The following is a 16,615-nucleotide window of genomic DNA, read 5'->3' as shown; positions in this document are numbered from 1 at the left end:
AAACAAATAGTGATAAACCACTGAATTTTGAATGTTATAAAAGGTAGTCATCTTCCTGAATATTCAAGGCCAAATGTAAATCTGGCATTAGCAGGTTATCACAGAAGAAATACTTAGATATTTGAAATACAGTTCTGTGAAAGACTTTTTATTAAATCCAGAGTTGTTAGGGTGTGATTGCACCTAATCACCCTGAATGCAGCTCTAGCACACTGTAATTCATATCTTAGTATTTGGACAATTCAGTAGATGCAAATTTCACCCTGTAGGATGAAAAGTTTGTTAATGTGGTTGCTGCTGATAATTACGATTGCACACTAATTTTTTCTTTCAAGTTTTTCATCAGAGGTTGAACCTGTATCAACTTAGTACTTTCTAAATATGTGAATTCTCTGTCTCCTCTAGTTTTCAGCGGAGGTACTTGGGACCTCCCAGAATCAGACTGTAAAACCCTAAGCTGCAAATAAGCTGTTGTCTTCCTTCCTGAGGTGACCATGTTTTTTGAGAGAGAAAAAAAAACCACCCAACCTGATTAAGCGATTAGTCACTAGTTGTATTTGCTTTGTTTCAGAGGTAGTGGCAAACACTGCAGTAAAATGACAGCTAATCATCTACTTTTCACTTTGACACCACAAGTTAGAAAGAGTGTTAATGAAAAAAACCCAGCAATTAGTTAGGGTGCATTAGGTTTTTGCACTGTAGTTGTTTCTGGCAATGAGAAGGAATGTATCTGTTTTGGTGATGCTTCTCTATTTTTTTGGCAAGTAAAAAATGCAACAACTGTAAAGCCTAGGAGGAGGCTAACAAAACCTGTGTGAAATGAGGTGAGTTTTTTTCCTTTCTTCTTGTCGTTGTTTTGCAAGAGTTTACAGTCGTGAGTAAATAGCTTTACACTGCAGGCGTTTTTCAAAAAACTATGCCTAATGATCATTTTTGTATGTCAATCAAAATTGTTTGCTTTCTGAAATAGTTGTCAGGACTCAGAAATCAAAATTACAGGTAAATTTAAGACAGCTAATAACAGGAGAAGTATAACATTAGATTAGTCACAGCTAGCTCTAGACCTTTGTTTTATGTTGGGGATTATCAAAAGAAGGCAGGACGTGTTTAGCTTCTAGACTTCTAAGACATGCTGTTACTATTATTGGTATTTAATTTCACGGTAAATCCTGCATCCTGCCACTTTGAAGTATGCACACACTTTCTGTGACTGGTGTAATTTACTGCATATAAGAAGTTCCTGACCTTGGAACACACAAAATATCAGCATTAAATAATGTATAAATAAATATCTGTATTAGGAAAGGATTTGCAGGGACCTGTTCCTGTAATTTTAGCTAGTTATAATCCAAAGAGAATACTTGCAGAATGCAGTTCTATCTTCCCGTTGATAGCGCAACCCTTGCATGCGAATAGTCTCCAAGAAACCAGTGTGACTACATATGAGAGGAAGCGCTATGTAATACGGCCTTACAGTGCCACTCCTGGCATTTAGCTTCAGTGGGAGGGAAAGTGGGGTCCCTTTGGGTTCAGCTCAGCAATGCTCCCAGTGCGGCTGGAGCTCATGGCAGCTGGAGGCACTTCCACTCCCACGACCTGCATCCCCAAGAGCACTGCTGCTTATCTGGATCTTGTATGAATCCTTACTCTTAGCCCCATTTCTTGAGTAAATGGAATACGTACAAATTTGAATCTGTGGGTGTGTTAGAATACACACACGATAGCAAAGTAGTAATTAAGATTACATAATATAAACACTTCTGCCATTAAAAATCCAGAAATAAGGAACTTCTATCAAAGTATTTTCTTACTCAATCTAGCTTGCATTAAGACTACTAGGTCAAAGATGTGAAAAAGAAGGTATCTGCTATTTGTCAATGGAATAAACCAGTACAAAATCAAATTGATGTAATTAGAAAGAAATGTTAAAGCAGTCTCACCGCAGGGTTTTCTGGTGTATGCAGCAATTCAACATCCTACAATAAAACAAATCTAAATTAGAAAAGTTTAACATTTGAAAGTGATGTCCCTCACAAGATATATTCTAAGCAATGCATAATGCTTGAAAATAACTTCAGTATTACAGCAAATACTTTGCTTACCTTATCTTTCACTGTGGTTTCTAACAGGTTAACTGTCTTCAAAAGCTGTCTGTATTTTGCTATTTTGTATGGAGCTGCAGTCTGCGCCATACTGGAACAGAAGAAAAGCATACAGAAAATAATCATCCTCTCCATACTGATGAGTTTTGTTTTAAAACGTTCCAGGAGCAAAGTTGTTCTATTCAAGATGAACACTTCAGTTTGAGTTGTGCTCAGGTATGCTACGTACCTACCTATATATTGGTCCTTGCTGGAGATGTAAAACCCACCCATTTCAGTTTGGAAAGCTTTGTAGAATGGATTAATGAGTAACCCTTTTTTCTTTTCCACTGGCTAGATGCATGTATGCAAGTTTGTGCGTAGGGGGCAGGGATTGATGGAGTGAGCAAAAATATGCCCCATCTGCACATTGGACAGGAAAAAAAGAGAAAAGGGTGAATTCCCATTTTCACTTTGAGTCAAGAAATGAACGTAGTAAAAAGTAGGTACTTAGAAACCACAGACGTAGGTAAACAAAGATTCTGCATTTTTTTCCTGTTTCTTACAGCAACGAATCTCTCCAATCCACCTGAGGCTCTTCTGTACCATGCTGGAGAAATATGACAGGACTTCTTTTCAGAATTTAAATGTATTTATCCTACTTTCTTTATGGCTCCAAGGGGTGTTTGTTAGCTAGTTCCCTCTGATGTCTGTGAACTGCCACTTTTATATTCTTAGCTTGTTTTTTGCGACAGCTGTGAGTAAAAGCTCATCTTAGCGTTTAAGCCAGCTGAAGTTTGCTCTACGTATACTTGGGCCCAGTACCAGATATTTTAACAGCATCGTAGAGAGTGTGTCCACTGGGGGTGAAAGTTGCAGGGAAATGCATTGCCCTGGGAGGGGTGGATGCCCGTACCATGCCCATTCCCCAGATGGGAGCGGTACTGGAAGATCAGGGACTGAATCCTGGTGAGTCCCAAGGGACGCTACCACTTTGCAGTGGTGGTCCAGTGCTTGTAGCAGCTAAACACATTCAATTACATTCTGCAGCAGCTAGGCTTGAGGTTAGTTTTGCAATTCAATGCAACCCCTTCAAAGGAGATGTGATACTGAGACCTGAGAATTCTCTTGAGAATGTAGAAGTGCATTTGTTTTGTGTGAAATCCAAACAGAAGCGCATACTTGAAAAAATGTAAAGCCAGAATAAAACCAGCAGAATGATATGAATTAAGAAATAAAGCAGACTCTTGGCATTTCCTTCAAAACTGATGCCTGTTGTAATTAAGTATATATGCTGCTTTTGAGGAAGTTTATTTAATGTTTAAAGATGTGCATTAGCAAAGGGATTTTTTTCCAGCAAATGCTGGTAAGGAATGTTCTCATATGGGGACTTCCACAGCTGCTTTCTCTCTAAATGACTGACACTGAAGTTGAAGGTATTTAAAGGTATTCTTCTTAAGTATACTCCTTTTTTTTTTTTTTTTCAGTTGCCTTCAGCCCAAGCCCAGTTTCTCTCACTCTTGCTGAGCTGCACTGTTCTCAGTAAGGCTCTCTGCGGGCACTAGGGACTTACTGGACTGCCAGCTCTAGGAATCAGTTCATTTTAAAATCAACGTTCCTAATATTTCCTCACAAGGAGGAAAAAAATTATTTAAATGGCTCTTATGTATTATCATTACTAAATGGTTATCAACACTGTGGTATTACCATTAAAACGTTCCTGTGTGGAATTAGTAGAGGGCAGTTAAAGTCACTTGGACACCTTCACTGTGGTGAATAAAAAGATGCTCAAGTGTCTTTCAGATTAAATCTTTGCCTCTGGAAGTCTGAAGATTTCAGATGGCTTTGGAGATGCTTTACAAAATCTACACAGTGTTTGGACTTCAGTTGGGTGTCTAGAATGCTAGTCTGTGTAATATGCTGGCATCGTATAAAATGCACCTGTATGCTTCTGTCTGGTGGGTGAATCTGGGTAGTCAAGTTGGATCACCTATTTCTTGTGGTTCATTTCAAAATGAGCATTTAAGCTGATGAGAGCTCTGTCTGGCATACTCAAGTGTTTTCTGTATACAAATGATTATTTACTGTATGCTGGTTTTGTGCTTAAGACATTTTTAATCTTTAGAAAATGGATAGTTTAAAGGAATAGATTTTACAGGTGGATGCGTAGATACACATAACACACTCATGCTGTCATGTATGCACACACAAAATCTCTCCTGGTGAAAGGGATAGCTAATGACACCTGATAGAACAGAAATCCTGAAAAATAGGAACTGAAATAAGTAAGAAAAAGAATACTTTCTTCTACCACACAGTCTAAAATTTAATTTCTTCAAGAAAAGGTAGTATGATCTTTTTTTTTTAATTTATTTATTTTGATGAGCATGTCTTGAAATAATTTTAGAGAAGCAGCGCAGCTGGACTGTGAAGTAGGGGGTATCTCAATAGGTTTTATTCAGAAGTTGTGTTTACCTATAGCTAAGGCTCATTAATGGAAATCAGCAGCATCTTTTGTTTAAGGAACCATGTGGTGACCAGTACTTATTTTTATCCCCCTTTCCCCCCATCCCATTCATGTGAAGTTTTGCAAAATTTTTTTTTTTGTCTGTTGTTCAACACCTCTGTAAGGCTGCTGAGAGGGTGGAGAGATTATTTCTGATAGTGGTATTCTTTACATGAAGAACTTGGGTTCTTAGCTCTGCTCCTCTTTACCATAACTGAACCTTTATCTTTTCCATAGATTATTGACTAGAAACTTGGATGAATGTGCATTGTATTCTCAATCCAATTTTTGACTATGCTGTTGGAAGTGTTGAGAGTGAAGGAGCAGGCTGGTGATAATGTCTGCTGCTACTTTTTATTGTCAGTATTTCAACTGTGAATTCTTTTGAGAAGCTCCTTGGAGCCCAGCTACTGTAGATGATCATGCTAGCTGTGTCAGCCTTGATTTTATTCATCTTTATGTGATTGATAGGTTGGAAGCTTTCCACTTGGATGTGGACTACAACTCTATTAGCTCTGTCCTCATTAAGTGGTTGGCAGTTACTCATGCAAAGAGATCACTGGAGATTGTTTGCATTGACCAGACAACTTCAGGACCACTCAAGAACTTCAGCTAATGCACGATGCGACTGTCCACGTATTTTCAGAAATGCAGGACTTGAAGGGACAACATAGAGGGCATTGGCTCCTGTCATTGTACAGCCACATTGTGCGGTGGCTTTAATATTTTATCATATCAACTAGAAATACTTCACCTATTGTAGATGAACATTGCATTTTTCTTTGTCCTTGGTTATTTGCTAGACAAGAGCATGCACAACAGCATTCTGGATATAGCTGTGACTCTGGGAGTCATTTCCAGATACTGGTTCTGGTCTATATGGCCGCACATAATGAGACCCTACAACTCCATAGCAGAATCATACCTGTGTAGCTAACAGCCATTTTAATTTTCATCTTTTGCTTTTTTTCATAAACTTGTAATAATTATGGATCTCATGGAGCGACCACGTCTGCTTCTGGAGATAAAATCTGAATAACAAAAGAGTGAGATAATCATAAGGCTCAGCATGTTACTAGCCTGGACAGTCCTGAGATCCTCTTGCTTTAGGGAACAAAGAAATATAATAGCAGACAAAGGCAGCTTTGAATCCACTGAACCAAGCTGAAGCCTGGTGAGCACTGTTTCAAGGAGTTTGAGTCATGACAAGCTTCATGTTTAAGCAACGCTGTTATGTTAGGCTGTGGTTATCCCTTCATGTTTAGGTTTACTCAGTGGTCTTGCAAACAGAGTCCAAGGGGGGAGCCCTGCTGATGGCTGGCGGGTTGTGTGTACTGTTTGTGGTCCTAACAAAACAAACCTTCTTGTACAGCACTGCACTGCACAAGGCAGTTTCTGATACTAGAGGAGATAAAACGGTTGATTGCGGTGAAGACCACTGCATATTTTACAGTAAAACCCACTGTGTGAAAGAATGGCCGTACACTAATACAAGAGGCTGTTTGGGCAGTAAGTAGTAAGTGAAGCATTGTCATTTTCTACCAGAAGCATCACAGAAATATGGCAGACTTTATTCATTTGCTGGTCCGGCAGGATAATTCATGGATTTGGTGGAGGCAAACCCTCACCAAATTAATGGGACGTGAGATGGCTGTATCTGAGATATTCCTAAATTAAGTCTGTTATATTGGAAATCAGTTTTAAAGTTGGTGGAGTAATTGGAATGGGAAGCTAAACAATAGGTATTTGGCAATGTGGTAGTGGGTGGTTGCATATCATGTCTCTAAAATTGTATTGTCTTCTGTTTTGTGTTAGAGGCTATAAGGTCACAATAATTGCTTGAAGAAAGGTATGCTGACAGAGAAAGTGAAATACACGGACAAAGAAGGACTTCCTTTTTGTCTAGGCAGTGGAGAAAACTCCTTGATATCCCTCTTATCAGATAAGAATGAGCAACATGCTTTTTATATACGTCACTTCTCTTTTGTGGCTTAGGAACATGCTGAGTCAAATAATGACACTCTCTCTCACACCGTCGCCTGCCTGGACCCAGAGGGATGGCTGCAGAGTGGAAATCTGAAAAACCTCCCATCCCAGGCCCGCGAGGCTGAGTCGTCCTCTTTCCTCTTTGCGACAGTGCCACCCAAGCGCTGAATGACTTCGACCCTGAAAGCCCAGTTCCCCCACCCACATTTTCCTTTACAGTATAGCTGAATGGAGGCTTTTCCCATAGCTTAGTCATTGCTATGGTCTCAGCCAAAGAAACCTGTAATGTACAGGGCTGCTTTCAAAGAATTTTTATAACTTACGTACGTGAAATGTCGTGTATACTATCTGTGACTTGGGGGGGAGTTGTAGGAAACCAAGGGGAGAGAGTTATGCTGGAATATGGGAGACTAGGAAGAAGACTCCTGTGTAACAGATTTAGGAAACCGAGTCTTTAAAATATTTCTGACAACTTTGCAAGTTAGTTCCACCCTCTTTCAGTTTTATTTTCTTATTATAAGCTTTGGTATAATTCGTCTGTCTTTTAACCTTGCTTTGAAAAGAGAAAATCCAACCTGGGAAAAAATCTATTTCTAACTTGTAATTGTATTTGCTATAAAAATAAGAGTACATAGAACTCTGAATGTGGTGATATAGACACTAAAAAATTAATAGACTTCATACAGCAGTATAAACCCACTGACATTCTCCATGATGTTCCTCCAGAGTTAACGTATAGCCAGTTTCTAATCCATACTGAAGTGGGTCTAACATTGGCTAATAAAAAGATCCCATGCAGTAAATGAAGGAATTGGAGGAATAAATGGAGCAGCTCTTAAAAGAGATTGTGCATTTCTGTCCTGAAAGAAAGTACTGAAGATCAAAGAGATGCCAAGCAAAAGCTGTTATTACAGAAGAGTCTTACTATATCATGTAAGGGTAATTACCTTGAGCAAAATATTTAAGACAATTCACAGTTGCTGGAAAACAAGGAGAAGAGTATGACAAATGCTCAGCTGGCTGGGTTATAAAGTGAAGTGAACTGTTCTGTCTTCAAAGGACTTGTGTGAGTGCCAAAGAACCCCATCTGCAGTTTGTAATAGGGGCTGGAGTGGTACCTAGGTATGTGGGCATGCTGGTGTTCGGCCTCTAGCTGTTACCAAATTTAAAAATCATTATCTTACACTTCTAGCAGTGAACATCACTGACATTATAATCTGTGGTTCTCAATTGCAATTAGGGCTGAGGTGCAATGCCGCATAACAGAAAAAGAGGCAATGTAAGAATGAAAGAGACTTGGTGGATGGAAAGTAGAACTTGCTTTCAAGAGCAGACAAAATCTTTTTGAATCTAGTACAACCCTGCTCATGGTTTTATCTAAGCTTTAGAAACAGCTTCAGCTAGTGAAGGTGCATGAGAAATGGAAAGCCATTTGTAAATGTTCCTGTATTGCCTCATTTGTTTGCTACGAGCCATTATTGTCTTTGTTCTCCCTGGTTCAGCAGAAGTGTGTGACTATGACTGTAAAGCAGAACAATTTAACAGCAATTGCATATACGTTAAATACCAGGTGCATCCTACTCCTAGGTCAACCCAGTGATGCTTGTTATGCACGTAGTTTATTATGTATTTCTAGCCTTACCAACTACTTATAACAAGCCATATTGAGAAAATGTCTTGTCAACATCCAGGGCCTGAGACGAGCCAAGACCCACTGTGCACAGAACCAGATATTCGGAAGAACCGTTCTCTTGTGACCACGTCCTTTCAGGTCTTTCCTTCAATGTTGGAGCAGCCTCCCACTTCCTGGGTCACACCTTTCTCTGCATGTAGGATGGAAGAACCCTCGCTGGGTCACCAAGTCTGGTCTTCTGCCATTGCAGGCATCCACGTCATATAGTTCCTTTCACATTTCAGCTAAAAACTCCAGCGTAAGGCCTTATCAGTTTGATCTCTGTAACGATAAGTGCTTAGAGCTTTTTCTGTGCCTGAGCTGCGTTCCAGCTTTTATAGGGCAGCTTCATTCTTATTTACAGTACTACTAATAATCTTTCCCCACTACCAGAGGACAGCCAAGTTCAGAAGACAAGGCAGCAGTTGACAGGAAGTCAAGCTACCACAGTTCTCTTAACAATTTGAGGGCAGAAAGTAGTTGTTCAGCTGAAAGCCACAGGCGGGGAGAGGTGGGGGCAATAAGCAAGAAAAGTCAGCGCTCCTTTCTGAGTTGCAACAATGACTTCTCCTGCAGCTCTAGTGCATGATGGCATTGCACTGTGGATCCTCAGGTCTCCTTGTGAAACATGGCCCAGCAGCGTGCAATCTTTCTACCGCAGAAATGTTTTCTGTATGAAACATACGTTTCCTGACGACTGCCCTAAGAGTATGGCCTATGGTGTGAAAAGCAGTGATGTGGCAGTCCTGAAACTCAGCAGTATATGTCATGTTCATTCAAAATGTTCAGAAAGAAAAATCCAAAGAGATACATGCAGATGTTGAACAGTGAATGGAGGAAGCAGAATGGCACAAAACAGAATGCTCCCTTTGTTCATTTACTAATGTTAATGAACAGAAGGAGCAGCAGTCAGAAGAGAGTTACTTCTATGTTACAATATCAATAGCATAAAACAAATAACCCCCAAACCATTGTAGCCTCAAGATGGACAAGTCTGGTGCAGAGTCTACTGCAGCCTGTGGGAATGCATTACATGAATAACTATTCCGCTGGCAGTTGGGCCTTCCTGTATCCTGACATGCCTTGCATGATGATCAGCATGACACTACAGCTTGTGTTTCAGTATCAGAATTAAAGGTTTAATGTTACAGATTCTTTTGGATTTTGGTGAGGCTGCTGTGCTGGTGTGGGATCTCCGCAGCAGTACGATTGTTCCCCTCTTACATAGTCTAGAGCAAAATACAGGATGCAGCCAGTGAGGGGCTACGGCCTCTTTTCCCTCCTCTCCAGCAAATCTACCCTGATTTAAAGATCACTGCATAAAGTTATCTTTAAAATGCAGGTTTTTGCTTTTTATTGTGCTTTACTTTTTGGCATGTATTGGTAGAAGCAGATGACTGAATACCACTTTTATTTCTAACTAGTTTCACTTTCTGGTTCTCAGGTACTACCAAAATACTACAGATCGTACCCTCCTTCATATGTGTATATCTGTTTACTGTGTATACACAGTTTCTATTAGAATTATTTTTTTAATGATAGTGTCGGTTTTAAGTTCTATAAACTCATTCACATTGTTCTCCTGACCTTTTTTTTTTTTGTCTTCCCAGGCCCCGGAACAGTGTCATGTCATACCACGCTGAGGCATCTCTGTGGCTCAGCAAGAAATAGTGAAGACAGAGGAGCAGCCTGAGATTGCACTGGAGGATGTGGTCTGCCTCCCCTTGGAGCGACTCCCAAGTACCTGCTTGCAGACCAACTCCTCAACTTCTCCTGTGCGCTGCCACTATGTGTGCTGCAAACCACTGCATCAGCCATCAGATGCTGCTTGTACTTCAGCTCCTGCAGCACAGAAGAGGCTCTGGTGTCATGCTGCATAAGCAAAGGGAAGGCTGAGGCAGAAACCATCTCTGCAGGTCTCAGGATGTAGTAATGCAAGTGCTTTCTTCAGCAGCAAAGCCATTTAAAGAACTTTCTACTTCAGGTCACTGCCACTCTGCATCACAGTTTATTGCAGTCTGAGGAGCCTCTGTAAAAGCAGCTTGGGTCATTAAAATGATCCAGGTTAAAAATTCCTCTTGCAAAGACCTTGAGAGTTTGTTTGTTTTGCTTTGTTTTGACTGGAATCATTTCACTGTCAACTCTACTTTCTCCTTAGCACAACTGCCAGATTTGCAAATAGCAATGAATTGCTATTAGTCAGAAACTCCTACTGGCTTTACTACTGGCTTTACTACTGATCAAAACTGTGGATTGCGTACACAACAAGTACCTCCTTAGCACACAAGGCTGAGGGGGCCAGAAGGTATCGCTCAGCAACATCATTCGAGGAGCAGCAATTTGGTGCCAGTGCAAACAGCGTTCAGCCCTTCAGCTGTGGCTGAAATGCAATTTCTGGCAGAATCATTTTAAGGAACAGGATTTAGGGAAAAGTCTTTACACTGCAGCCTGGTCTACATTTTGAGAGTCTTGCAGGTATAATATTATCACTCAGGCAAGATTTGTTGTTACCTTTCAGGCAGTTACACTAATACAATCTCTGATGTGGATTTAACTATACCAGTATAGAATTATCTTAAATAGGAATATTAACTATTCTGGTTTTCATATATTAATTACTCTGTGAATATGATGCACTTTGTTATGACTTTACACTTAAATAAATCTGCTATTTAATTGTTTACAGCAGGTTAGGGAATGCTCTGAGGTAACTAGCTCATACTATCCTTAACAGATAAAACTTTAATGTAGTATCTTTGAAAAAACAGCTTTTCTCGGTAAAATTTTTTTTCAGACGTCTCTGTTTCTGTCTTCTTCTATAACTAGACATATATAACAGATACGAATGTGTGTGCCTGTGCCTACAGATGTATCTTTTATATACGCACACATACAGATTTGAAAAGCTATATAGCACAGTTGTTTTGCATAATGAGTTTCATTTTTTTTCACAGGTCAGCACCTTAAGCGAACCTTGGAAAAACTATTGTGTGATCAGTCATCGCACTGAAGCAGCAGCACCCGTTTGGTAAAGGTAGTCTTGGATAAAAAGCTGAATGCTGTGGTTTCAGTGACTTATCGTTGAAACCTTGTGGTTTCTGTGTAGGAGGCTGTATAAGCTGGACACGTTTGACATCCTTGTTTCTAAGCTGTGAAATCTGTTCATCTAATTTATGAAAATAATCTCTGGTTTAATTTTATTCTTTTTTTAATGAAGTCAACATATTTTCCTTGCATTCAGTGGAAACAATAATGGAAATGTTTTAAGATGTACTGTGAACCTGTTTTGACCTCAAAAAGGGAGAAGAATCGAGATATTCTTAATTACGATTAAGGTCTAAGAAGGAAATTAAAATTAAGTACAGGGAGTTAGCAGTGAGAGGAAAGCATTTCTCAAGTATGGAGACAAATAGAGAAATTAACTGTGGGAAATGACATAGACATTAAAAAATAAAAAACTTCCAAGTGAGAATTTGATTGAAAAATCCCAAACAACTAAGTAAAGTTATTTAGAATAAACCATGGTACTGGCACCATTTAGGTAGCCATAAGTATCTTTCAGGTGGTCTAAATAAACAAATAAGTTTACATGTAAGGTAAATCCAAGACTAATGAATCTAAAGGTAGGACAAAGAGGCAGCAGAAGCAGTTGCAATCACAGAAAAATGTAATTGAACATTAGATCAGTTACATGCTTTTTTCTTTCATAGTTGAGTTTTATGCTACGTTTAGTGAATTCATTCAGTTTATTGAGGGGTGAAATGTGCTAATGTTGGTGCAATGAATATGGCAGGTACGCACAGCTGGAATTGGAAGAAGGGAGGGAGAGTAAGTTTCTGGGCTTTGCTGTGCTATGTAGGTGTATGTTGTGGTTTAACCCCAGCCAGCAACTAAACACCACGCAGCCGCTCACTCGCTCCCCCCCACCCAGTGAGATGGGGGAGAAAATCGGGAAAAGAAGCAAAACCCATGGGTTGTGATAAGAATGGTTCAATAGAACAGAAAAGAAGAAACTACTAATGACAATGATAACACTAATAAAATGACAGCAGTAGTAATAAAAGGATTGGAATGTATGAATGATGCGCAGGGCAATTGCTCACCACCCGCCAGTTGACACCCAGCCAGTCCCCGAGCGGCGATCCCCCGCCCCCAGTCCCCCCAGTTCCTATACTAGATGTGACGTCCCATGGTATGGAATACCCACCCCGTTGGCCACTTTGGGTCAGGTGCCCTGGCTCTGTCCTGTGCCAACTTCTTGTGCCCCTCCAGCTTTCTCGCTGGCTGGGCATGAGAAGCTGAAAAATCCTTGACTACAGTCTAAACATTACTTAGCAACAATTGAAAACATCAGCGTTATCAACATTCTTCGCATACTGAACTCAAAACATAGCACTGTACCAGCTACTAGGAAGACAGTTAACTATCCCAGCTGAAACCAGGACAGTGTGGCAGAAACAAATCCACATCTGCATTGCCAGACTGGAACCAGGAGAGTCACGGACCCATCTGCATTAGCCTTCATTCCTTCCCTTTCTCTTCTCCCTTCTGCTTTGGTGAGTGCCTACCATCCTGTAACTCCCCAGAAAGCTGAGCCGTAGCAATACAGGATACTCGAGCCTCTAATATTGGCAAATCCTGTTCCCTTCACTGTCATGAGCAATGACTGCAAGGACTGCCCAAACCTTGTTTTCACCAGCAACAATTTTGCCCCTGGCAAGCAAGTTCCCAGAAGCATATACACCATTCCCTGTAAGTGAACCTATGGAAACATATTAAAAATGAGCAAAGACCTCTGAAAAGAAGCCAAAGGAGAAGGAAAAGAACATTCCAGGTACAAAACAAAGTTTGTTGCAGAACTGTAATTGAAACAACTACTTGTGTGAAAATAACTACTCAATGCATTTGTGGGTGTATAAAAATCTGTCTGAAAAGATTAGTCAAAGACTTCTGTGTGAGCAAAGATAGAAAGTGTGATCACCCACTGTCAATTAATTTCAGAGGGATGACTGCAAGATTCATTGTAATAATTTTCAGTAATTTCTATATTGAAACATCAGTAGGAGATCATAGATTTTAATTCCTTGCTACTGTCTGATTGGTCCTGATAGGAGGGTTGTTCCTTTTCAAGCAAAAAAAAAGTGTTACTCTGATGTTTTACCTTTGACTGGAAAATTAAGGTGTCTTGTCCTGCTTGTGTTTTCTTTCCAGAAACCTGAGCCAGTAAACATGACGACTGCATCTGTAGGTGAATATACAAGAAAATAGTAAAATTGCTGTCTTAAAGTAGTCTTCTGGACAATGACATTTTTATTAACCTGTTATCTATGTGCTTCCTGCAGACTTAACACTTGATACCCCATTCCTTGAGCAGACAGTGCTGCTTCTCTGAACTAACTTGTGGGAAACTAAGAGAAGAACAAGGAGGCACTGAAGATGCTAGTACAGAACAATGGAGGCTTTTGAAAATCACATTTTTCCCATAATCACTGCAAACATGGGATATACAGATAACCAAGGAAAAACTCTCTTGGGCATCCAGAATTTACCCAGAAGCAATATCATAAGATTCAGCATTCCTCTCCATATAGCTGAATTTCCAGTCCTGATGCTCTTCCTCTGATTATCATAGGGATTATACAACTACTTTTCTATTGAACCCATGGAAAACCTCTATCTATGCCTCTGTTTTCTCTTTTTTCTGTGTAACTAAGCCTATGGTTCTTAGATCCCTGGGTGGTGGCATTTTTGGGTGGTGGCATTTTTAGGTAGTTTGTTAGCCACTACATTTCCATTTGTATCTCCAAGCCCGTCTTCCTCCTGACTTCCCTGCCTCTTGCTGGCCAGGGATAGGGAGTGAAGCACTAGTGCTGCACCTCTGCCGCAGGCACCCCTTCTCCCTCCCACGATGGTCACATCCCAGGTGCGGAGGAGCAAAAGCGGCTGCTTCAATCTCTCCCTTGTGCAGGCTTGACCCCCCTGGTGCTGAGGGCCCAGCTGAAAGTCACAGGCAGTCCTTTTTTTCCCCATCTTGCTAGCACCAGTCATTCACCTGCTTTGGTGTTTGTCTCTCGGGGAGCAAGTTAGGTCACTGACCCAGCCAAAAGTGTACCTTGCTGTGGCAGGGAGCTGTTAGGCTGGACCTTATTTTAATGCTCATCATTTCAGGCATCTGATTTACGAGTGGACCATAGGCAATTGTTGCTGCACCACTGGGCATGGTGGGCTGTAACACCCAGCAGGCACGAGAAGGAGAGGGTGGCTGTGACCGTGTCCTACCCAGCCTTCACCTTCAAACCAGACCTTCACCTGCTACTGCCATCAGCTGAGCCACTGCTGGCAACTTAGGTACTTGGAGCCCAACCACAGGCAAAATAAAATGTTAAGAGCTTAAATCACTACGAAGATTGCATTTTACTTGCCCTTTTTACTGGTCAAAGAGTGCACATGTACCAGTGCTTTTAGCCTCAACACCTTGATCTCCTAGAGCTGCGTGACTGTGTTGTGCATCACATGTAAGGAGTTGCTTATCGGACTCCAGAGGCTGCAGAATAATTGTACTTGATATTGCTGCACAAAGGGTGACAACATGAAAGGAAATGGAAACATTCAGGCTGAGAACAGGAAAACTCGTGAGAATCTAAGAAACGGCCTGAAGAAAAAAGGAGACAAAAGATGTAATTTCCAAAACAATAACCAGAGATCAGAGGAGGCTGATGTTCTTTCAAATCGCTGTTTGTGGTGGATCTGCAGGAGAAGGTTTAAGAACATTATTTTGAAAGGTGCTGTGAAAAATACAGAGTATTGCAGAGAAGCAATAGACCCTGTCGTTTTTTTCTTGGCTCTGTTCTTGCCGTTGCCCTCTGCATTTTTGTGTTGGCCATGCTGAGTTTTTCTGAGAGAAATGCCACCATTCGCTTCAGTTTAAATTGTCTTTAAATTGAGCAGAGATCAAGCAGCTTTATCCTCTGATACAATCATATGCCATGGAAACTCTCCTTACTCATTCTCCAAGCTGCCTTGTTTTCTGCTCTGTTGCTAGATCTAGTTCAATGCTTTTAAGGCTCGAACTGCACAGATTTTCCCTTTTAGCTCTATTCTTCATCATATCCTGATTGATTTTATTGATTTTGTCCAATTTCTGTCAAAACTAATAAATAATTAGAAATATCAAAATGTTTCATGCTGACACTTTCATATGAGCATTTCAGTTTTCCATTTATGATATTTCAGTAGGAAGTTTAGTTTTATTTGAAATAGTTTAAAAGCTGGGAAAGAAACATTTCTTCATAGTTTGATGCGGAATGACCGACCTGAAGTGAGCTTTTTTTTTCCTTGATCATCTCAATAATTGCAATGTCTTTGTGCCACTTCATATGTCTTCTGGCAAATGAAAAAATCAGATGCTCGCCCTATTTTAGGTAATCAGTCCAACATATAACAGTCATTCTCTGTGCTTTCTTAGATCTTTATGATTCAGTATACATGCTCTGAAACATTTCTATGCTTGATTTTTATTTTTTCACAGGTGGGAAACAATGCCAGGTTTATATACAGTAGGTAATCAGTATTCCAGAAAATGAAGGACAAAGAAGTAACTGTTGAAGTGCACAAGAAAAGCCTGACCTTTGTCATATACAAACTCTGAAATTAGTCCTTGTCCTTCCTACTTTATGCATGAGGGTTAAGTGATCTGGTAGAAAAAAGGGTGCCAAAGTAGGACTACCCAGGCACTTGAAGGCAGTTTATAAGGGTCCAGGATAATGCAGGTTGAAGAAAATACTGGGACTTGAAGGACTCCTGGGAAGAGGGGGCTGGGAAGCTGTGCACTGGGGAGAGGTCTGGGCCCCTCACCCTGAATTATTTGCTGTGGCAGTAAGCCTGGCAGTGCTCCCATGGCCACTACCTCCACTTGCCCGGTACTATCCTTACGTGCACCTGCCCCTGCTGTTCAACCTCCCTCTAATGCACTGGGTGACCAAGTATGAGTGACCATGAGGAGCTGTGGAAAATCTGTGAAAGGTTTGTGCAGCTCAGGGAATAGCTAGCCAATGCGTATCTGCTTAGTTCTGGGGACTGGAGACAAGGTGATGTCCTTCTATGTTAATAACGTCTGTCTGCTTCTAACAGGGCCAGAGCAATTTTCTTTAACTTACCAGACCAGGCTAGGGAATCTGGATTTACCTGCTGTTTTGACAGGTAGTAGTTTCCTTTATATTTTTCTCTTACATAAAGATAAAATAGTGAGGCGCTTGGAATTTAAATGGTGTCTTTATATTTAACCTGTTCCTTGATGTTTAAAGAAAGACAAGTTTGACCTTTTTATAGAGTTAAGAGAATGGTCAGGAGAATCCAATATTTTATACTATA

General features: G+C 40.5%; 1 long non-coding RNA gene across 2 annotated transcripts; it reads left to right on the top strand.

Moving 5' to 3' along the window:
• The first annotated feature begins 1,799 nt into the window (after nucleotides 1-1,799).
• LOC138687964 (uncharacterized) lies at nucleotides 1,800-13,996 on the top strand. Of its 2 annotated transcripts, XR_011327015.1 has the most exons (4): nucleotides 1,800-2,318; nucleotides 9,856-10,720; nucleotides 11,200-11,279; nucleotides 13,457-13,996. It is a non-coding gene; the product is annotated as an uncharacterized lncRNA (long non-coding RNA). The 2 variants fall into 2 exon arrangements; XR_011327011.1 differs by lacking the exon at nucleotides 13,457-13,996 and having other exon boundaries at nucleotides 11,200-12,140.
• Nucleotides 13,997-16,615: the final 2,619 nt, after the last annotated feature.

Source organism: Haliaeetus albicilla, chromosome 1, assembly GCF_947461875.1.
Source record: "Haliaeetus albicilla chromosome 1, bHalAlb1.1, whole genome shotgun sequence".
Classification (NCBI taxonomy): Eukaryota; Metazoa; Chordata; class Aves; order Accipitriformes; family Accipitridae; genus Haliaeetus; species Haliaeetus albicilla.
This window is presented reverse-complemented; position numbering and strand designations above follow the sequence as displayed.